The following is a 24,296-nucleotide window of genomic DNA, read 5'->3' on the forward strand; positions in this document are numbered from 1 at the left end:
ATAACAAAATAGGTAGAGAAGAATCCAATATCACCAAAGAAGTGGAGAAAGATGAAAAGAAGAAGTCCAAGAAAGAGGAAGTAAAAGATATGTACTATGATTAAGGTAGTCCTCCTCACCTAGTTATTTTCAAGTTCATGTTTTCAAGTTGTCTTTTACAATATATGGATATCATGAATCACTAAGGAAAATGATAGGATGCATCATGGAATCATAAAACCATTAAATCAAGATCATGTGATCATAGATAAAAATAGATGAAATAGAAGTCTATGGAAGTCATATATGGAAGGATATAGCTCTTGGTAACCTCATTAGAAACATAAGTGACACTTGTGGGAAAAAGAAGAAAAAAGTCTTCTAGCACAAAGATCATCGTACGTTAGTCAAAAGGGAACATTTCTAGATGAGGATACTCAATATCCTCTATTGGAATATTCATCGGAAGGTCCACCAATCAAAAGGAAGCAAGGGTTTCATCAAGAATTACATCTTGTGGGAATTAATTGGATGATGGTATTATGAAAAAAGAGGTGAAGCAGATCAAGGGATTGAAGTTCTTTCAATCAAGGGGACTCGTAAAGGAAGTTTGAATGACCTAATTTTTCTTTTGAGGTATGTATGCTTGTATTTGATATGGTAGAGTCATGTCATATTGCAGGTAACAACGATAAATTCTCTATATTGAGAGCATGATCAAAAGGAATTATCTCCTCCTTAAAGGATGAAGCAAGGCACGAGTCACACATTAACCAGATGAAATAAACATAATATGTCCTCATCTGAAATGAGACCTAGTTGCTAATGATTGGAAGAACTCTGATTAAACATTCTTGGGAATAAAAATGTGTGAAGAAGGAGGGAAAGAGATCGTGGAATATGAAACCATGAAGAAGGTAATCAACATCCTAGAACTAGAAAATTTGACTAGGATATCTCCATGAAAGATATAAAGACTCTGATGAAGTCTAAAAAAGAAAGAGACCCTTAACAACATATATCTTCTGGAGATGTGTGGAAGACCATCACATAGGTAATTTTGATTTAATATTCATTTCTTATTTTTGAGTGATAGATGGATGGGCTTATGCATGGTTTCTAATGGAAGAATTATGGATGTCTTCATCAACTGATGCCCATGTAGCAGGACGAAAGATATTTAAGAAAACATGGAATGAATAAGGCAATAGTGTATGAAGGAAAACTAGATATGAACTAATGGATCACTTTTCGATGAAAGGAATGGTGACATGAATGACTCATGGATGAAAGTAATTCATGATATGTGCCCTATGAAGAAGTCCCAAAACCATGAAGAGTCTCAAATAAAGAAAATAAGCTCATGACATCGTAAGGAGGAGTTCTTCAAGTAGCTGGTTGTCCCATAATCTCCACCTAAAGAGATTTTGGAAGCAAGTCCCTAGTCAAGAAGCCACTTGGGTACCTTCCTTCAATGGAATCAATATGTTCCCCCTAAGTTGAGGGGAATGAAGATTGAAGACATTCCAAAAACAACATTTAAAACTCATGAGTGCCATTATGAATTTTTTGTCATGCCTTTTGGCCTTACCAATGCACCTTCTACATTTCATGTTTTGATGAATTCCATTTTCAAGCCCTTCCTTAGAAAATTTGTGTTAGTATTTTTTGATGATATACTAATCTACAGCAAGTCTTGGAAGGATCATGTTGAACATGTTGACAAAGTGCTGAAACTATTGGAGGAGAAACAATTATATGCAAAAAGCTCCAAATGTTTCTTTGGAGTACAAGAGGTGGAATATCTGGGTCATATTGTATCTCATGAAGGTGTTAAGGTAGACCCTAAAAAAATTAAAGCCATTAAGGAATGGAAAATCCCCACATCCATAAAGCATTTGCGAGGATTTTTAAGGTTGACAGGGTATTATCATAAGTTTGTTAAGAATTATGGGAGAATAGTAGCACCTATAACAACATTATTTAAGAAAGATGCATTTTAGTTGACTCCAGAAGCAACAAAGGCCTTCGAACATCTTAAAGAGGCAATGTGCCAAGCACCGGTCTTAGGTACGCCGAACTTCACAAAATTTTTTATTGTGGAATGTGATGCTTCAAAAGGATGGAATTGGTGTTGTTTTAATGCAATATGAAAGACCCATTGCTTTGAAAAGTCATCCAATCAAGGGAAAGTATTTACACAAAGCTATTTATGAGAAGGAAATGTTGGCAATACTACATGCACTTAAGTAATGGAAGCCCTACCTAATGGGAAGACACTTCAAGGTAAAAATGATCATGATTGTCTTAGATACATTTTAGAACAAAGGTTATCCTCTGAAGATGAACAAAAATGGGTCACAAAGATGTTGGGTTATGACATTGAAATCATCTACAAAAAAGGGAAGCAAAATGTTGTGGCAGATGCACTCTCAAGAAAGGATGAGGATGTGGAAGAATTATTGTGTGCCATTTCTATTATCCAACCAGATTGGATAAATGAAGCAAGGGAGGAATGGAAGAATGATGGAGAAGTGTGGGCACTCATTTGAAAGTTACAACAAGATTTGAGTACATCTAATACATTTAGCTAGAAAAATGTTTCATTATGGTACAAAGATTGCTTATACCTATCTAAGAATTCCCAACTCAAACAAAAGATTCTTATGGAATTGGACACTTCTCCCTTAAGTGGGCACTCGGGATTTTTAAAAACTTACCATAGGGTGAAGAAGGATTTTTTTTGGGATGGACTTAAATCGGATATTCAAAAGTTTGTGGCAGAATATTTGGTTTGCCAACAAAATAAAGTTGAAACAATTAAGACCCCAGGTCTATTACAACCTTTATCCATTCCAAGCCAACGTTGGGAGGAGGTTTCAATGGATTTTATCATAGGTCTACCCAAATCTTAAGGAAAGAGTGTCATCATGGTGGTAGTTGACAAACTTACCAAGTATGCACACTTTTGTGCATTATCACATCCATTTAAAGCCAGCACAATTTCTATTGCATTTATGGAAACAATTCAAAAGCTACATGGAAAACCAAAGATTATTGTAAGCGACAAAGATCCCATTTTCACTGGAAAATTTGGAAAAAATTATTTTCTTGTCATGGTACTCAGTTAGCTCATAGCTCATTTTATCATCCTCAATGTGATGGGAAAACTGAGATAGTAAACAAATGTTTGGAAGGATATCTTCGTTGCTTTGTATCTAATAAACAGACACAAAGGGTCAAATGGTTGCCTCTGGCTGAATGGTGGTATAACACTTCCTTCCATACTGCAGCAAAAATGACCCCATTTATTGCACCTTATGGTTATCATCCACAATCCATCACATCATATTTAAGAAAAAATTCTAAGGTTCACGCAGTGGAACATCACATCGAGCATCAACAACAAGTTCTCCAACTCTTAAAGGATAACCTCACGTTGGCGCGGAATAGAATGAAACAACAGGCATATGAACATCGTAACGAAAGAAGTTTTGATGTAGGTGAGTGGGTATACCTATGGCTAAAACCATATAAACAAATGTCCCTCAAGTAAGCTAAGAAAGATAATAAAGTATCACCAAAGTATTATGGTCTGTACAAGGCGTTGCAAAATATTGGTACTATGGCATACAAATTGGAGCTTCTTGTAGCTTCCCGAGTGCACCAAGTTTTCCATGTTTCATGTTTACATAAGTTTATAGGTGACAAGCTCCCAGTTCAAACAATATTTCCAGAACTTGATGACGAAGGAAAAATCATATTGGAACCGAAAGCAGTCATAGAAACAAGAAATCGACAGCTATGAAATTTATCAATTTCGGAGTATCTCATCAAGTCGAAGAAATTATCTGCTGAAAATTCCACATGGGAGGATGAGAGTTTTATACAAAAGCATCCAGAACTACTCAAGCGTTGAGGACAACGATTTTCGGAAGAAGAGGGGCATGTTAGGCCCCTATAATACTAGTGATTCCCCCATTACTATTGTCATTGTATTCCTTATTTTTATTATTGTACCCCTATTATCCCCATATTGTTATTAGTATGCCCCATGGAAACCCACTATTGTTATTTTTTTGCCGTTATGTTATCACTATTATGTCAACTTGATTATATTGTGAACCCTTAGTCTCCTATATATATAGAAGGGAGGTTTAGTCATTTGTACCATCCAAGAATTGTTCATTTGTGTAATGTAAAGGAGGTTGCCCCCTCGAAGAGGCTGAATTCTAAGGCGTTGATCTATCTTACCTATCTTTTTGTGAGTTGGTTTCCTAACATGATAGATAGACACAGCATTATTGTATTCACTTGGGAAGACAAAGTGAAGAATTGGGTAAACATCTGGCATCTGATACTCTTTGAGGATAAGTTAGGGCATCCAAGAAAATAGTAGTTGTTAAGGAACATTATTCTTTGAGGAATTGGAATCCAAGATAAGAATAGTCTTGGTAGAACACACTGTGAGAACCCATGTAGGGTATGTTCCAAGAGATATAATGATGAGGGTGTCTATACATCACTGGTCTCGCCAACATTATGCTCTAATATTATGGAGAAGTACAGTTGTTATTCAAGGCCTTACTATGTGACAATCCTGGTTGATATGATGCTATACATATGGTTTACCAATCTAACTCTTCTTATGGGAGTTATTCATATTGTGAATGTCTAAGTACTTTGTATGAATAATGAATACCTCCGTAGTTAAGAGGGGGTGTTGAAAAGTGTAACTAGGTTCAGTCTTCATAATGACATGTATAATTATGATTTTTGGAAATTGATTTAAAGAAGAATAATAAAATTATTTTTATAATGCTTGAGACATGGGTTTCATGCTTATGGAATTTTTTTTTTAAAGCTCACATTAGGAGCTATTATGTTTGGTCATCATGTCACAAAGCCTAGATAGTCAATGTCAAAGCTTGAAGAACCGTTTGGGCATATTACACAATGTAAAAAGAAAATTTGATTATGTCACAAACCTTCCAAGACCTTGTCACAAGCTCAAAAAATAGAAGAAAAGATAGATCAATGACTTCAAAATAAGCCTCTTAAAAGGGGAAACCTCCTTTAAATTACACAAGTCAACAATTCTTGGATGATTCAAATGACAAAACCTCATTTCTATATATAAGAGTCTAAGGGGTCACAATATAATGAGAGCCGACATAACAATAATATTATAAGGGCAGAACAGTAACAATAGTGGGATTCTATGGGGCACAATAATAATAATATGGGGAAAACAAGGGAAAAACAATAATAATAATGGGCTACAATGACAATAGTAATGGGGGAATCACTAGTATTATAGGGACCTAACATAGTGTCGAAAAGTGTAACTAGGTTCAATCTTCATAATGACATCTTTAATTATGATTTTAGGAAATTGATGCAAAGAAGAAAAACAAAATTATTTTTATAATGCTTGAGACATGGGTTTCATGCTTAAGGCATTTTATTTTTAAAAGCTCCCATTAAGAGCTATTAGGTTTGGTCATCATGTCACAAAGTCTATATAGTCAATGTTAAAGTTTGAAGACCCTTTTGGGCATATTACACGTTGCAAAAAGAAAATTTGATTATGTCACAAACCTTCCAAGATGTTGTCACAAGCTCCTCGTCATGTCGGCCTTGAAAAGAAGAAAAGGATGCTCGTGAAAAGACAATTTGGGTTACCAATGGAACAAGTCAACTTATTTGATAGAGAAAACACTATATATAGGTAGCTCAACTTTCATTTGGAGAACACAATTCAGTGAAGGAAATATGAATGAGAAAAGGTGCGAAGATAACTTTCATTTGGAGAACACAATTCAGTGAAGGAAATATGAATGAGAAAAGGTGCGAAGATAACAAAAGGAGAAGTCTTGTGAATAATCGAATAAATAAGAAGAAAACCAAGTTCATTTGATTCTTTTTTTGGTTAATACCTCCACACATGCGAGAATATAGTGCTATCATCTGCACTAAGGGCTGAAATATTACAATCATCTTAAGAAGACAAGTTTAGGAGGAAATAAAGTGGACCCTCTAACTGAGTTAAGGAAGGAATAGTCTCCATATCAATCGAAGGAATCTCAGAGATAATATTTATATAAAATACTCAAACTAGGGTTTTGAAAGAAGAGTCTAAAGGTTCATATATGAGCCGAGGATCAAATTGTGAAAGTTAGCCAAAGCACCTAGAGGAGAAATGAGTTTGATTATCGCAAAGAAGAAGAAGTTAAAGAAGCCTTGTGACTTGGTCTTGGAAAGGTTTAGTGTCAAGGGTTTTGGTCATGGTCTTATTATTCATCAATTGAAGTCGCTATAAAAAGAAAAATTTGTTTGGGTTTTCCTCTAAGGTTGGAAAGGTTTTAGCCCTATCTTATCACCTACATTTTGTATCTCTTGTCTATTTATTATTTATGCATTAGTATTTGTTTGATGAAAAAAACACTATAACAATATAAGTAAGAATAAGATCCTAATCTAAATAAGTAAAAAGCATTCAAAATCAGTTATCACTAGAAGAGAAATGACCTAATTGCTACGCCCTAGATTTCTCAAAAACTCGACGACTCTCCACTCAGGTCAAACTCCAAAGCCATCTCTCCATAACTGGATATGCAGATCTGTACAATGCTCCAACAAATCTCTCTCTTGGAAATTATACGAGTTGACATTCCAGCAGGAGGCCTTCAACTCAAAAAGTGCAGCCTTACAGAGACAAAGCTCTATTATGAACAAAAGAACGTGCTCTCAATACTAATATCTCCGACGCGTACTCTCCACGCAGCTGGATTAAAAATCGAAAGCAATGGTTTTGAGCAGCAACAAACGGATCCTTCCACTTTTCTGTGACCAATCCATGTCATATTCTCTACCGAGATCCAGTCTCATGCCAGGTAAAACACAACTCACCCTTTTTAACATATCCATAGAGTGCTCACAATAGCAGAACTATCACCTGCTCCACAAGGAATATAATCATGCAACCGAGTACAAATGAATCACTACAAATATGAGTCATCTATGTGGCATGAATCCTCCTCTTTTGAAGTCACTGCAACAATGCTCAATGGATTGCACGCCACAGGGCCAAGCATATCCAACACTCAGCAAGAAGCTTGTTGAAATCATTTCCAACACGGCTTTGTTCATTAGCGCTCGACTTTGCCCCCCCCAAAAAATAAAAGGCTGCCTTCAATGTTGGACCTTCCCTTTTTGTCAACACAACACACCATAGGGCTTGCACACCATAGGGCTCGAAGGTCGCGTGTTTAATCCACACTCACCGAACTCGTCAACTGACAGATCACTAATAGTCTCATTTAATCTTCACTTCGGAAATTTTAAATTTGAAATTTCACAACAGCCGACCTTCTCACGGCCTCTGAACTGGAATCGGCATTCACCCAACCTCTGAGCAGTAGCTCAGCCTTCACAGTCAGTCTTAATCAACCTTAATCATCCTTCACAGTAATCGATCACCTTACAGACAAAACGTGACACATCGTTCAATGAGACGCAGGTTCAACAAGGTGTTGGACAAGTGAAAAAAAACCATCACACAATACTATACTTATTTGCCTCAGTCTACAAGAGGCCAAGGCCTAGTCTATACGGGCTTTGGTACTAACATAAATTTTGATAATACACACTCTATTACATTAATTAAATAATATTACTTATATACATGAAGTGTTGTTTTAATATACAAAATTGTTTTTGCCACATAATTATTTGATTGAAAAAATATCTTAATTACATATCAATCTAGGAAACAAATAGATCTAAACAACTCTTAGAAAATAACAACACACTCTTTTTAGATAAAAAGAATCACTCTTAATACAAGTACGAATTATATTTTCCCCCTGTCAATATATTCACTTTCCCTCCTCGAAATTTTACTCGAAATATTCTGTCAAAAGTTATCCATGAGAAAGGGAAAGAAACCATGTGCAGAACGCTTTGTGTGTTTGATAAAATGACATGATTGTCTAAATACTTTTTTAAGATGAAGAGGATGAGAAAATTCCTAGACAAAGAACATAAGCGAGGACTCACCGGATCTATATCCACAGAGTTAAGATGTATAGTCTGAACACATACATTTATCTACTGATTTATTTTCCGTGGATTCTGTTGTGTCAACGGACCCGTCCAACATACGTACCTGCAAAACATCACGTCTGAAAACTACCAACATTGATCATCCATTGACTTCCATCTTATTTCTGAAGTTTGTTAATGCATATATCAATTTTACTAAACATAAAAATAAAAAGATATTTACATTTTCGGAAGGACGCCTATTTAACCGAACCCTTACGTAGTGAATAACCTTAATCTCACACCTTAGAACAATTCATATTAAAAATAGGATTGCAATGCAATACAGGAAAAACATTTATTCCTGTACTTTTTTAATTAGGCGTCGTAAGGATCGATAATTAGTAGAAATTAGGTAATAACTTCAAAATTAGTTTAATATTTAAAACTTATTAACCTTCGATGGGTCTGCACACGACAGGAACATTCCCTCCAATTTTCCACTCTGATTTAGCATCCTGGGCACTTCGAAGAAGACAGTCTCAAGGGATTGACCTCCATTGTCGCTCGCTGAAATAAAACTAACCAATACTTTTCCTCCATTGTCGCTCGCTGAAATAAAACTAACCAATACTTTTCCTCCACTATACAGAGCCACCTCTGTATTATAGTATTTGATTAACTGCGAAATCGTGGTGTTACCCGAGTAGGCCCAGAATTGGAGGTTAGCATAGTCTATCACATGACCATATGTTTTCCACAACATAAGGTAATGCGACTGAATAGGGGCAATGGATGTGAACGAGACGATTTTTCTCTTCTGTAAAACTCATGATGTGCATTTCGCATTCTTCACTTCTTTCATGCTTTGGATATTTTAACCTAAACTTAAACCTCGAGGCTCTAGGATAATCAATTAACCCGCAAGCATTATTGTTTTGCGAATAGTTACTCAGAACTAGAAAATAATTATATTAACTAAAGGGAAATGTAGTTGCACAAACTTCGGTGGCGGCACTACACAATGCGACAATGGAAATTTCCATTGTGATCGGAATGTAAATGTTATATATGTGGAAATAAGACCTTCAAAATATGAGCCAATGAAATAATGACAAATTGGTTTTTTTAATAAAGTTAAAAATATATATAAAATTAAACATTAGAGAATATATTGGTCCAAGCTCAATTAATGGGACGTCAAAAGTAAATCAATTGCTATACATTTATGATTAATGCTATACATTTATGATTAATGACTATTATGATTATAAATATATTTTTATGATTAATAACTATTATAATAATAAACATATTTTTATGATTCATAACTTTTATGATAATTAGTTATCAACTTTAGAATTTTATGAACATTTCTTTCCTACTTTTATTAAAAAAGTTGTATTTATATATTAACTAATTTTTAGGATGAAATAAAGATATGTTAGCTCAACACAATCATAATAACCTTATGTTATATTTTTATTTACAATTAATTAATACAAATACTTAATTATAATAAAAAAAAATTAGTTTGAAATCTATTAGAATCAAGTCAGTGTTTCTTTCCTAATTTAGTCTTTTCACATATAGCTCTTATAATTAATAACTATTAAATTCAAGTTATTTACATTAGTATGTTCTTAATTATCAAGCTTAACAATGAAAACCATTGCATAAATAATTAAAAATTATGGCATAAATATTGCAACTACATCTAGAAATTATGGAAAAAGACTATGAGAGAGTTATCTACATTGCAAACAGGTACAATAAAACCTCAAAAGTCATGGTCCAATCAAATGTTTGAAAAACATGTTTATTAATAATATTGAAAAATAAATAACTTTTTTCCAAAGTTAAACATTGTAACTTGTATTGGGCAATGCTAAACTAATTGTGGTCAACAGAAAAATCAATTGCTATTTTCCTAAAAAGACTAATAAAGAAAAGAATACTCAACCAATCCATGTAGATTTCAAGGAGTCCCATAAATTTGGCTTCTTCTTATGAAAGTGCTAGAAGCTTTTATGATCGTGAAGCTTTATCTTATTTATTTATATAAGAAAACAAGAAAGAGATAACATCTTTTCTCACTCTCATTGGATATGTGTTTTTCTTTCTTAGTCCCGAGGTTTTCACATTCACTTATCCTTCTTCTGGTCTGATATGTATTTTTCTTTCTTAGTAAACAGTTTTTCACATTCAATTATCTTTCTTCTTGCAAGTTTATAGATTGTTTACTTTGTTACATTTATTCATTTGTTTTCACAATTTCATTCTCTTATTAAATATCTAGTTTCTCTATTAAATCTAACCTTTTGTGCTACTTAAAGTTTTTCTACTTTCTTCTGTATCAAAACCTCTTGTACTCTTCTTCCATATAAAGACTTATTTTTTTATTTTTTTTTGTTAATTTGAGTTTCCTTTTCCTTACCTATTTGAGTCCCTTTTGATCATAAAATAATTTTTACATTGTTAAGTTAAAAGATAATAATACTAAAAAAAAATTTAATTTTCAACTTAATTTTACTTCAACTTTATATAGAGATAAAATCGTTACAATTAGAAGAAAAAAAATTCCTTATTAAAATGAGGAGATACACATATAATATAATACTATCGATATTATATGATGTGTACTTATATTAAGTTGAATTGATATGTAATATTTAAAACAAAAATGTATTAATAACCAAAATTTAATGTTACCTATAAATAAAATACTTCAACATGAATATTAAATAAAATAGTTTAAATTATACTTTTTATTATATTTTAATTTTTAATTGTTAGGAAGGTTTATAATTTATTTCATTCTTAATATGGAATTGATATAAGAAATTAAAAAAATATTAATAAAAAAAAAAAATGTTAACATCAATCATAAATAAAATATTTCAACATGTATTTTCAAATATATATATATATATATATATAGAAACAATGTGAGTTCAAAAAAATATTTTTTTTCTCTTTCGAAATTCACCTCAATTGGATTTAGAAAGGCTTGCAACATGCTTTTTTCCAATGGCATGTCAGATGGGATTGAAATTCCAATCACTTAGATTCAGAAGGGTTTGCAACATGTTGTTTGCCAATGGTGCTAGCACCCAGTCCGGATGATATTATTCAAAAGAGTGAAAATAGAAAATGTGATATACTTGAAACATTATCTTGTAGTTAAAACATTTTATTAGTGATTTTCTTAGAACCAAAATAAATCTCAAATTCCATGTTTACTAAGAAAGGAATCAAATCTATTTAGGTGTAGACATTTTCTCAAGTTTGGGAGTCAAAAAAATATTTGTGTTTAGAAAAATAAAATTTGACCTCTTTGACAACTTGATAGATCCGGAGATAAAATACATCTATACTAATAATTAAATTAAAATTCTGGAACCTTATGTAAAAATATATAAATATTTCCTAGTTTAGTTTCTAAAATATATTTTAAAGATATATTTAATATAACAATGTATTTTGTTCCTCAACCTATTAAACCAGTGACTGTTTCTTTTCTATTACATAGAATAATGTATTGTTGGTTACCCCTCCTTGCAAATAGCCCTTTATTTGAAAAGTACAAGTATTTACACACAGCGCAATCACTTACAAAGGAGAATTGTTTCGCTCTAGTCAACCGAGTTCCTTAATGGAAGGTCTCAATTGGACCTCTAATTATTGAGAATAGAAAAGACATATTAATTGTTGTTTGACAATTTTTCTTATCTCCCAATTTTAGATTGAATGAATTTTATGTCTAAAATAACTATAAGTTAATTCTATGTTTGTTTTAATTTAATACCTAGTCTCATCTTTTAAATACAACAAAATAATGTTCTAAATTAACACGCAGAAAGGATTTTGAATCAACCATTTGCGCCATTAGATTATAAAACGGTTTTAATGTATAATGGTCAAAATAATGAAATCATTAACAATCTTGAATTAAGTTAGCCTCATATTAGTAACCAATATCTATTTCATATTCATCACGAGCGACTAAGTGAACCGAAATAAGAAGAGTAATAACCATTTTCCTGAAACGAGTCTACATGAAAAGTAAAATACTTAGAATCATTTGAACATAAATAAGCGAGGGGGTCGTCGAGAAACACAAGTACATTGGAATGAATACCCAAAATTTGGTTAGTAACGACCTCTCTTTATGAAAATGCCATATGTGGAGATTCCATGAACTATTGAGCTTATCTTCTTAGTACCTGCCACACTCTTAGTATCCGTTGCATGTGGTCTTGGACTATAGTAATTGAAATGAAGCGGTAGTATTATTACTTCATGCTTTTAAAAATGCCATATGTGGAGATTCCATGAACTATTGAGCTTATCTTCTTAGTACCTGCCACACTCTTAGTATCCGTTGCATGTGGTCTTGGACTATAGTAATTGAAATGAAGCGGTAGTATTATTACTTCATGCTTTTAACTTAGTGACAAAATGATTTTGAGGACCAATCACATATTTTATCGTATCTTTTGGCCTTTTTCTGGCCTCTTTCCGAAAGAGATAGCTATATGCTTCATGTTTATTGATATAAATTCCATTTATTTGATATAATACTTTGAAAGCTTATATGTTTGATGTTTCTTCAAATAATTTCTATTTACTTCATATATTAATTTTTTTTGTATTTCGAAATAGTTTGTTTTTAACTTTGTGACAGAATGATTTTGAGGGCCAATCACGTATTTTATCTTATCTTTTGGCGTTTTTTCTGGCCTCTTTCTGAAGGAGATAGGCTATATGCTTCATGTTTATTGATATAAATATCATTTACTTCATATATTACTTGAAAGGCTATATGTTTGATGTTTCGTCGAATAATTTCTATGTACTTCATATATTATTTTTTTTGTATTTCGAAATAGTTTGTTTTAACTTTGTGACAGAATGATTTTGAGGACCAATCACATATTTTATCGTATGATAGGCTATATGCTTCATGTTTATGGATATAAATTCCATTTACTTCATGTTTATTGATATAAATTCCATTTACTTCATATATTACAGGAAAGGCTATATGTTTGATGTTTCTTCAAATAATTTCTATTTACTTCATATGTTACTCTTTTTTTTTTTGTATTTGGAAATAGTTTGAAATAGAAACTGTTAGTAAGAATTATATGTTTTGACGTAATGTTTAGGGTATTTGCTAATGTATATACAAAAGACACGATTGTGTGTATGTAGTGGTGCGTTTTCAAATTTGAAGTAAAGGGTATCAGCGAGAAGTTGTCTCCTCCCATGTATGTCTGCTTTGCTCATTAAATTTCCCGACTGGAGTTTGCAAGCATTACCTTAGCATTGCTCTGTGGATGCTGTGCATGGCACTCGAAGTTCTTACGTTTCTATCTTATCTTTCAAGAGTGTTCGACACTGCGTGGGACTGGATCATATGCTGCACTCGTGGTACTTCATTTTCTCTCGTTCTTTAAGTTGACTGTCGTGGTTTTTTTTGTAGGTAGGTTCTTACTTACATGGAGAGAAAGCATGTCACTATGCATTCAATGATGATACTACTAATAAAAATGAAAATAAAAATAGGTACTATGTATGAGTAAGTATTTATTAATGAAAGCCTATAAATAATATAAAATTATAACTGTTAGAGTTTGATTTTTCAATAAATAATATAAAATTATAATTGTTAGAGTTTGATTTTTCCAATGATTATTTTTTTACGGGTTAAATATGGTGAGTTGTAAATTCAAATGAAGACTTTTATTTAGTTTAAGTAATCCTGAGCCCTCTCCATTGCTATATACCCTCTCCATTGCTATATAATAAGAGCTTTATATATATTTTTTATAAGTTTGTGAATAATAGAATACTCTAACATGGTATCAGAGATGCTACTCTCCTGAATTTTTTTGAGTTTTTTATTTTTATATTTTTTAATAGGGTTTCAGTTTTAGACCATTGAGTTTTTTATTTTTATATTTTTGAATGGGGTTTCAGTTTTATGTCTACTCCGGATTTGTGTTTTTTTCTAGATCTGTCGAGGAGAAATGATTTCCATCTGTCAGAGCTAAATGGCATTTCTCTCTGATCATGTCCGGTCAGATATGAGTTTGATATCCCTTCAATGGATCTGTAGCATTTTGTACGGAACTAGTTCTCCACCTCCACGCACAAGCAATTCCACCATTTAAAAGCGTGGCTACAAGCATTGGACATATTGTTCAGTCGTTGGCTTGGATGGTGAAATTGTCAGTTTGTTGATCCGGATCCGTGCTGCAATGACCATGATATCTTCGAATACTCCTTTGTAAACTTTTCTGCAACCCCAAAATATGAGCGCTATGTCCCTTGCTAATCATTGGTCACCCTAAATCTTTTACATTAGAGTTTAGAAGAATTTGCTTGACCGCTTTCTATGTGTCGCTGAGCTGGACGCCATAGTTTTCTGCTAATATTATGCTTGTACGAACACGTCTTGGCATTTCTTTTGGCTGTAGTTTCTGCGGGAATTAGCAATTGAATCTTGAGATGCCCACTTTGCCTATCGTGAAACGTAAAACAATGGCGTAACATCTTTTGTCGTGTATGCAGTGTAGTCGTTTGAGCGGTAGAAGCATTTGAAGCTTGCGGAGGAAGCTTGCCCCTCCTTCATCATGAGATCTCAGTAACATTTGGATCAAAGATTTCGTGCTGAAATCCTCTGAAATATGTAATCAAGGTGGGTTTTGCGCTTGAAATACCTGAAGCTCGAAATTGTTGTTGCTTATGGGGCACAGATCTCCCAGTTGGGATCTTTCCCATCTCAAGATCTTGTCATAGAAACAAAGAAGATCAAGGAAATTGCAGTCGATTACACTCCTGAGGTCTGCCATCATAATAAAGAACAAGACAAAATATTTTTTTGGTGGTTCTGCAGCTGGAGGAAAGGATATTTTCTTCTAGCGTTGCATTGCAGAATGTGAATGTCTGCAGAGGAAGAATAGGGCCGAGGTTACCGTGTTTGAGGCGACAGTCAAGCTGCAGTCGAGACTCATAAGAACTCTGGGTGGACGCCCTTTTCAGATCTCAATAAGAAATTTCAAAACCTCTGTGATTTTCTATCAGATGTTTGTAAAGATTTTGGAAGGCTTTGTAATTTTGTGCGAGGTGGGCAACACATTGCTATGAAGTTCTTCCCATTTTTTAATTTGCCCACATAAATCTTAAATGGAGAAAAACTTATTTTTAAAATGGGAGAAAGGAACTTAATTAAAATTATTTTATTTCAAAAAGGGAAGAGCTTCTTTTTTTTCCTTCTTCTTTTTTAAGGTTTTTAAGTTTCTTAAAAAAATTGGGCCAAAGTTTTTAAGGGATATTAATTCATATTTTTTTTTCATTAAAATGATGATCTTATGTCTATGCAATGTATTTGGTGCTTTGATGGTGGAGAGTTATGAAATGCTTCCTTGATTGGCTAGTCATGCAAATCTAGCTAGATTGATCTCACTTGTGGTAGTGTAAAGCAACTTGTGCTGTCATTAGTAGCCTTGTTTTGTGGGTAGTACATTTTCGATTTTTTGTTTTCAACATGGGTAAAAGAATGCAGAAGCTTCGTGAGAAGAAGGCAGGATATGAACTTCGTAAAGAGGTTCTCCAATTGGTGGTAGTTTTCTTGCAAGTAGAGAATGAAACTCTTAAGAATAGGTTGCAAACATCCATAGCTAAAAAAATTAACAAGGTTTAACATTTGGAACCAACCATGGCAAAATATCTTGAGATGCTTGCAAATGAATTCCAAGAGAAGATGAACCTCCTTGTTGATTTGCAGGAGGAACTTGAGTCTTTTTCTAAATCAAATTTGAAGAAACAACTCGAAGAGCAAAACCATCAACATGTTATGGAGATTGATTTCTTAAAAGAAACAATGTTGGAACAATATCAACTTTGTCACAATAGTTGAGTCTAAGTAACAACTTGAAATGGAAGTTGATCGTCTTCAGAAATATAAGATGAGCACACTTGATGTTGAGCTTCTAAGATCTCCTTCTTCCACAGGATGATGTTGATTGTTAGATTGATGGTAGAGATGATCATGAATCATCAAATGTTACTGTTGCACCTAGTTTTGAAAAACATACTACTCGTATTGGATCCCGATTGCTGAGCAAAATGTGATATATCGGAGGAGGACTTGGGAGGATTGGAGAGGGAAATGTTGATCTTATTAACGCTATAGTGCAAACATCAAGAATAGGTCTTGGATACCATTCTACTGCTGCTTCATCATCTACATCCATTTGTGAGGTGTTTGAAGAAAATGTTCCTCTTAATTGTTTTGATGACATCGTTGTTAATATCATTGGAGATGAAAATGTTATGGCAATGAAATTTGAATTTTCAAAAAAGAAATCCTGAGGCATTTCAGCATTCTCATCAAAGGAATTCATCCAGGTTCCAACATTCTTGGTCAATTTGGAGTCCAACATTCAAATCAATTAAGAAGTGATGTGAAAGAATGAATTGTGGACGAGTGCCAACCATTAGGATCAATTATGGATGGATCGATGGATGGTCATGGAATCATTTGAACCAATGCTTGAAGACTTCATATCGCCAAGTTGAATTAGTTGTCCATTATTGAGTACAACTATTCCCTCAATTGTGTTTTAGAGGGGGGTCTTAGATGATGACAGATGTTGTCATTGCTTTGTTGATAATTGTCATTTTTTATTTGATCAGTGTGATGGTAATAGTGTTCAAACCACTTCACGAGTGTTGTTGCACAACATTTGCATTGAGTTTTCCATACTTACATGCCTCATAAATTATTTTTTGGTTGATGGTGTTGCCTTTGTTTGAAGCCTTGTCTTGTTTCTTTACCAACACCTCTTTTTTTTTAAGCCTTTTGGAAGAAGTTGACAATGTTTTCTTCCCTTGTCCATCTGAAACAATCCTACTTCAAAGATTGCCCAACCTCATTGAGGTTTCATGGCTATCATCTTCAGAATTTTGGTGCTTCAGCATTTTGTACTTCTTGATTGGAGAGGGTCTATGTCCTTTCCATTCAGTGGATCGTTATGGTATCTAAAGTTTTATCTCCATGATAATTTGAGCATTGTCATCTTTCTCTCTTTTGGGGGGGAGTTTTTTCCTACAATTGTTTCCCTCTTTCTCCGCTTATGAGAGTTTGTACATGGGTACCTAACCAGACCTTCTTGCTAGGACCCATTCTTTGTTTTCTTTTTGTTTAGTCAATCCCTATGTTTTGCTTAAGGGGGGGTGTTTGAGTTTGTATTTTTCAATGCTTCATTTCCCTATGAGTTAAGTATGGTGAGTTGTAAGCTCACATAGGGACTTGTATTTACCAAATTGTCATAGTTATCCTTAACCCACATTGGGCCTTCTCCATTGCTATATAATGGACACTTTCTATGTACTTTTACATAAGTTTGTGAGTGATAAAATACTCTAACAATAACTTTTCTCATATGCATATACATTGAATTGTGAACAATACTAGGCATATTACAAATGACCATCAACACTAAATATGAATGTCGTACCATCTATTTAATATAACATAATATTATGTTGAAGATAATTAGGCTAGAGTAAATATTCACCCTCTAAGTAGATTGTAGTGGTGATTAAATGGGATAATTCACACTAGGCTCGATATAAATTCTCCAATTTGGTTGCAATGGAAATTAGACGAGATAATTAGGTTTGGGGTGAATATAAACTCTCTAACTATGTTCTAGTGATCTCTTACTCGTGATTATCCAAGTCTAGATAAAAAACAACTAGTAATTGATCTTAGTTTATTGACATGAGTAAAAATCTATTATGAGATATAGTAATATTGTATTCTGATATATTTGGCCTATGAACTCTATTCTATATATTTGGTCTATAGTGAACTACATGAATAGAACATGTCTCCGATGAAATTTTTGCTGGAAATGAGTTCAACAACATGTGAAGTTACTAAACTAGGATTTCAATTGAATAATACCATAAACTAACCCTAGCTAGTTCCAAAGATACCGAGAAAGTATGCTTAGAGGTAATGGTCCTCAACCTACCACCCATGTACCATGCATTTAGCTTATGTGAAAAAGATTGATCATACATATCCAGCTACATATAACACAGTTGGAGAGATAGTAGCACATATTGCAGAACTAAGAGTTTATAGGGTTTATTATGGTTATCTAGTTGGTTAGCTTGAATTGGAGCTAGTTGATTCAGTTGGCTAAGTTGATTTAGCTGAAGCAACTTAGGTAGAGGTAGAAGGTGCATAAGGAAGAGCAACATAACTTAGAGAAAGTACTTCGAACTCTAAATTTCTCAAAACACGTCTTTAAATTGATCTTGCCACCATTAGATTGAGATTTTAACTCCAACCTCTAAACAATTTATTTCCTTTCGAGTTGTCGTATGAGTATATTTAAATATTACTCCATTATGATCTGAATTTTATGCACAATTCACTTGTCTTTCTCTACAATTTATGAAGAATACTCTGTAAAGACATAAAGAACATGACTAGTAAGAGTGATCTCTTTAAACAATATATAATCAGAAATATCAATCAGTGCTGACAGGCTTGTATATATATAAAGAGTGGAGAAATAATCACTACATTTATATACAAGCATATAAATTTGTCTAATTTATCAAAATAGGGCAAGGCTCATTTGTCTTTAAGCAATAAAATAAAAATACCATACCGTGACAGCTACAATGAAAATTCCAAAATATGATGATAATGGAAAGAAATTTGTTTTTGTTTTGTAGTCTAATGGATTGAGATTTGAACAAAATATCCTACTTAAAACCTTCTCATTAAAAGAAAAATTTATTTCCCAAATAAACGCTCTTTCGAGTCATTGAAAAATTCAATACATAGGACAAAGATTATGTTTGGGCAATTAAGACTCCCACTGAGTAAATTTGTAGTGAAACACTTAGACAACTAGCAAGATGGCCACTCTTACACCCATTTTGGATAGGAAAACAATAGGTCAATAGGGACCACAAGGTCCACAGGGCAAGGGTGAGAAATGTTCCGATTATTTGAGGGAGTATCAGCCCTTAGGGTAGTTCCATGCAACCATGCGACTGTAAGATTTCTATAATTTCAAGTATTGGAACATGCCAAACTCAAGATCTTCGTAAGAAAATTGTAGAAGCATAGGCTGAAAGGAACATGCCAACAGCGTCAAGCTATCTGTAAGAAAATTTTAGAAGCATAGGTTTGAAGTAACTTCATCATTGAGAGATAAACCACAAGTAGCGACCCTGTGTCATGTCTGACTACCTTTTCTTGATGGCAACAAAGAAAATAATTTCATGTGGCGACCCATTGTGTCTGACCGCCTTTTCTTGATACATTTTCTGAATGAAAATGAAGAAACAAATGTCAATTAGTACCATCTTCTTTGAATTTTAAGAAAATGTGTCACATTTTAAAGCCAAATAAAATTAATTTCAACTAGTCTTCCATGTCTAAGGGGCTGGATCCTTCCCAGGTTAATGCCCCAACCAGTCCGACAGACATGCCATCCTTTTTAGACTCTTCTATTTTATCACGAGAGAATATAACTCCATTTCACAACCAATAAGTGGTAAGAAATATCCTCCATCGCGGCAAGTCTTTCTTATTACAAAGAGTGCAGACCATTCTTAGACAAGGGTCTTATCAGATCCAATCCATATTAAAAATTAGCATGGAAAACACCTGTCTGAAGGAAGAGCATGGAAGAGATATGATCCAAGTTGACTCAACTACTAGATTTAACCAAGATCTTTTTATTTTGTGATGCGATTAAAATTGCATTTAAAATAGCATAAATTAACATAAATGCATGCCTTGAAGAAGAAGGAACCTCACAATCATCAAAAACATAAAATAACAAGGCGTTGATAATGTAGTACATCTAGGAGGGACTACGTCTCCGGGCCCCAGTGTCAAGATGGTGTAGGCTGTTGCATTAAGTGTTGTGAATAGTGATGATGTATAGAGGTTGTGATGTCGCTATCATACAAGGAAAATGCCCTCACGTAGGAGTGTCTCCAAGAGATGTTCCCCTGCAGGGACTCTCATTCAAAAAGGACTCATATCAGTATGACATAATTTCACATATGACAATAATGAGCATATCACCAACATGGCATCAAAGGGATCTCAATTCAGACATACATGGCGACAACATCAGTATCCCATCAACATGAGGACAAAGGGATCTCAGACAAAACATGACGAATCATGACAACAAGTACATCCCACAAATGATTTTCCATCACATCAAGCAGGAATCAAGAAATAAGTAAGAAAACAAGATCCCACATCAAACAACAAACATGGATCTATGCAACACAATGCATCTCATAGCAAAAAGAAGTACATGAACACATTTCATATACCTCACATACTAGGGCCATCTTAAGAAAAAGATGTTAAACTGCTGAAGCTAGTCGTACCATCCATCTCGCGTCATCGAATTGCATGGAAATGACTTCTTGCACATTGAATGCTGACATCTACACTCCACTTTGAAAAGTGGCTGAAAAATGAAATGATCAAATGGGAAATATGAATGCACCATCAGATTTGTGGTGTCCAATAATATAAAATCGATTGTTAAATTTCTGAATTTGGATAAAGTGAAAATCTAGGGCTTAAGGAATCTTTTAGATTCCTCCTAGATTCCTCAAAGATTCCCTCCTCTAGGTCATCGAAAGATACGCTGCTCAGATCAAAATTATGACCGTGCCATCAGGTTCATGTCACTGAGAGGTATAGGATCGACATAAAGTTTGTCCAATTTGAACACTGACAAAATTTCGCCCTTCTGACAATTTGACTCAATCATGGTTCTGTGTGTATTTTTCCAAATCGTGGTTCCACCTGAAAAATAAAAAAAAATACATCTCTCGAAAAGTGTGTCATGTTCTTCCCTCTCCTCCTCCCCTGCAAATGAAAGTCAGATGCTTTTAAATGTTGTTTGGGCAGAAATATCCATGAAGTGGAAGTTAGGCCAATGGTAAATTTGGGTGTTGGGAAGCATTGGGTTGAGGGATCAAATCCCGCGCATGCCCAAAATAGACACACATTTACGAACCACTGTATCATTTACATAACTGTTTTAACATTGTTATAACTATTTTAGTGGTCGTAGATTTTCTTGTTTATTAAATAGAGGTGTTTGGTTTGTGGTAGCCACACGTATTGTGGCATATTGTTTGTTATAACCACACCACAAGCCCACCAACCTATACCCTTTTTTAATATAAAACATATATTCACCCACCATATATTCACATTGGTTTTTGGAATTTGTTTAATATAACCACACCAACCCATACCTTTTTTTAATATAAAACATATATTCACCCCCATATATTCACGCTGGTTTTTTTTTTTAATTTGTTTAATATAACCATATTTTAATATATGGTCTTTTTCTATGATTTTGCTAACCATAACTAATTTTAATATATGGTTTTTTTTTTTTAATGACTTTTGTTTTTATATCGAATTTTTTAATACTAATTTTTTGTCTTTTGCAGGAGTAAAGAAACCAATGAGTGGGTGCCATGTGAGTCTCACATGCTTACTGAAATGCCACGTGGAACATTGTGGGCCCCTCTCTTCTCGTGTCATGTCAATATTTAAAGAGCTCTATCTCCTCCATACGAGCTTGAATTGACGAACAGTTTACACTGTTGCGATTACGAAGACGAGATCTACGCTCTGGTCTTGGTTTGAGAACATTCTGATCACTTTGATTTTTGACCCATTTTGAGTCCTTTTGGACTTCTAAATGTGTTTGGGGCCACCTGGATCAATCCTCCCCACTAAGGAGCTTTTGGTCCTCCATATGCATGAAAATAAGCTGCCACTTATTTGTACCCTGTTTACACTTACAAGTATCTGATATGACACCCTTCCTTATCCTTCACCTTTGTCCTTTATAGCCATAAGCAATGAGTCGAGGCTTGCACCCTCTGCAAACATGTATTACAATTTCTGCAAATTACATGCTTAATTCACATGACCAACTAATTACCCAAGCATCCCATACTTTCCATGAGTTTATAACACATACTCGGTGGTCAAGTTTACATCAAAATGGAAACAATACCCCAGTTACGAAGGCCAACATATCATTGTTGCTTCAATAAGTGATGGAAAGCACATCATCACTACAACACATGAGTTGCAAAAATAAGGCCAAACACTATTTTTGCTTTGAAAAGTGATCAAAACACAACATCACCTCCACAATTTAACATGCAACACAAACACGACCAGACATCATTATTGCTTAACAAGTGATGGAAAACACGTCATCACTTTTTACATTTTAAAATGCAACAAATGATTTACAAAAGCACAACCATGACAAGCTAACATATCTAGAAACCATTTTTCACTTATCAATGTGAATGGGTCACCCCCCTGTGGTCATTTTTCTTGTTGAACAATTGTTTCACTTGGTTCATGCACTGGCACTTTGTCTTTAAGGCGCTGCTATGGATGGAGCTTCCAACAAGTGGCTCTTTGATGGCCACCTTTTTTGCAATGAATGCAATACATCTTCTTCCTCTAGATCTACTTACCATGTTTCTTTACCTGTTGTTGAGAGGGTCTTTCATGCCTCTTTTTGTGTGCTGCTATACTTTTCCAACAGTTAGAAAATGTATGGTTATGTAATCCACAAAAGGTACATGTATTTCGATTCCATGATTTATGTCGATCATTGACAACATGATTATAATTGAAATGAACATTTGAGTATCAAGATTGGTTATACCTTTCCTTGACGTCTCTGATGTCATTGTGGCGATGAGAGCTTGCCTCAGCTCTTTCCCTGCAATGGAAACTACCATGGGATGATGGGGATGTGTTCCCATCATTCTCTTTCCTTGACTATTTCAATGATGTCTCGGAAGAATCTGACACCTTCGAGAATTCTCCTTCGGTGTATCTAAAGCTTGAAAATTGAGGTCTCTGCATAACCTCCAATGGTTGAGTTATGCCTTGGTTATTAACACCAAGTTATTTTTCCTCCTCGTGCCTCATACTCCTAAGGAGCCTCATGTTTGTCCCTGTAATTGGGATCTGCAAATCTCCAACATAAAGCGTACTATGTGAAGACATAACCGAAAGGAAATCAAGATATTTTACCTCCTCTGTTGATTTGGAAAGAACTGATGAGGGCTGCTCATCATCTGTTGTTGGTGGTTTGTTGTCTGTCTTAGCGGATTCACCAACTTCTCTTGTGACATACCCAAGTCTTGCCTGAGGGGGTAATTCTTCTACTTTGATGGGGTTGATAATGCCTTGGCCATTAATGCCCAAGAATTTTCCTTCATACCCCATTTTCTTCAATAGATTGGAGCCAATTCCTATGGCATGATTTTCAAAAATAGTGAAATCATCATCAAGAAACATACTTGAAGATGGAGAACTACTTTTTACCTCACATGGGTCATGCTGTAGCTTTTCCAAGGCCTTGTCCTTAGCTTGGAGCTGTCGTAGGAAACAATGTTTCTCCTCTTTCTCTTCATGTAGAAGCTTCTTCGATTCAACATTCTTTGTTCGAAGATTTTGTTTGTTGTGCTTTAGTTCTTCCCGAGCCTCTTCCGTGGCTTGCAACTGAAGCCGCAATCGCTCCTTTTCCTTTGTCTCTTTTTGTAGAGCTTCATACATTATTTCCACCCTTTCGGAAATTTTAAGCATGGTCTCATACATCACTTTTTCATCCTCTATCACTGCACATTCCATTGTTCATGTTTTCAATTCACATCCACGCAAAGACCACTCTGATACCAAACTTGATCCAAGTTGACACAAACCCCAGATTTAACCAAGATCTTTTGCTTCCATGATGTGATTAAAATTGCATTTAAAATAACATAAATGCATGCTATATAGAAGAAGGAACATGATAATGATCAGCAACATAAAATAACAAGGCATTGATAATGGAGTTCATCCACGAGGAACTACGTCTTTAGGCCCCGGTATCAATATGGTGTAGGCCACTACATTAAGTGTTGTCAATAGTGATGATGTACAGAGGTGGTGACATCACTATCATACAAGGAAAATGCCCTCATGCAGGAGTGGCTCCAAGAGATGTTCCCCTACAGGCCCTCTCATTCAAAAGGACTCCTATCAGTATGACATAATTTCACATATGAGAATAATGAGAATCCTGCCAACATGGCATCAAAGGGATTTCAATTCAGACACACATGGCAATAACATGAGTATCCCATCAACATGATGA

Source organism: Pinus tabuliformis, chromosome 4_1, assembly GCF_031772625.1.
Source record: "Pinus tabuliformis cultivar Carrire ecotype Pingquan chromosome 4_1, CPIR1, whole genome shotgun sequence".
In the NCBI taxonomy this organism is placed as follows: Eukaryota; Viridiplantae; Streptophyta; class Pinopsida; order Pinales; family Pinaceae; genus Pinus; species Pinus tabuliformis.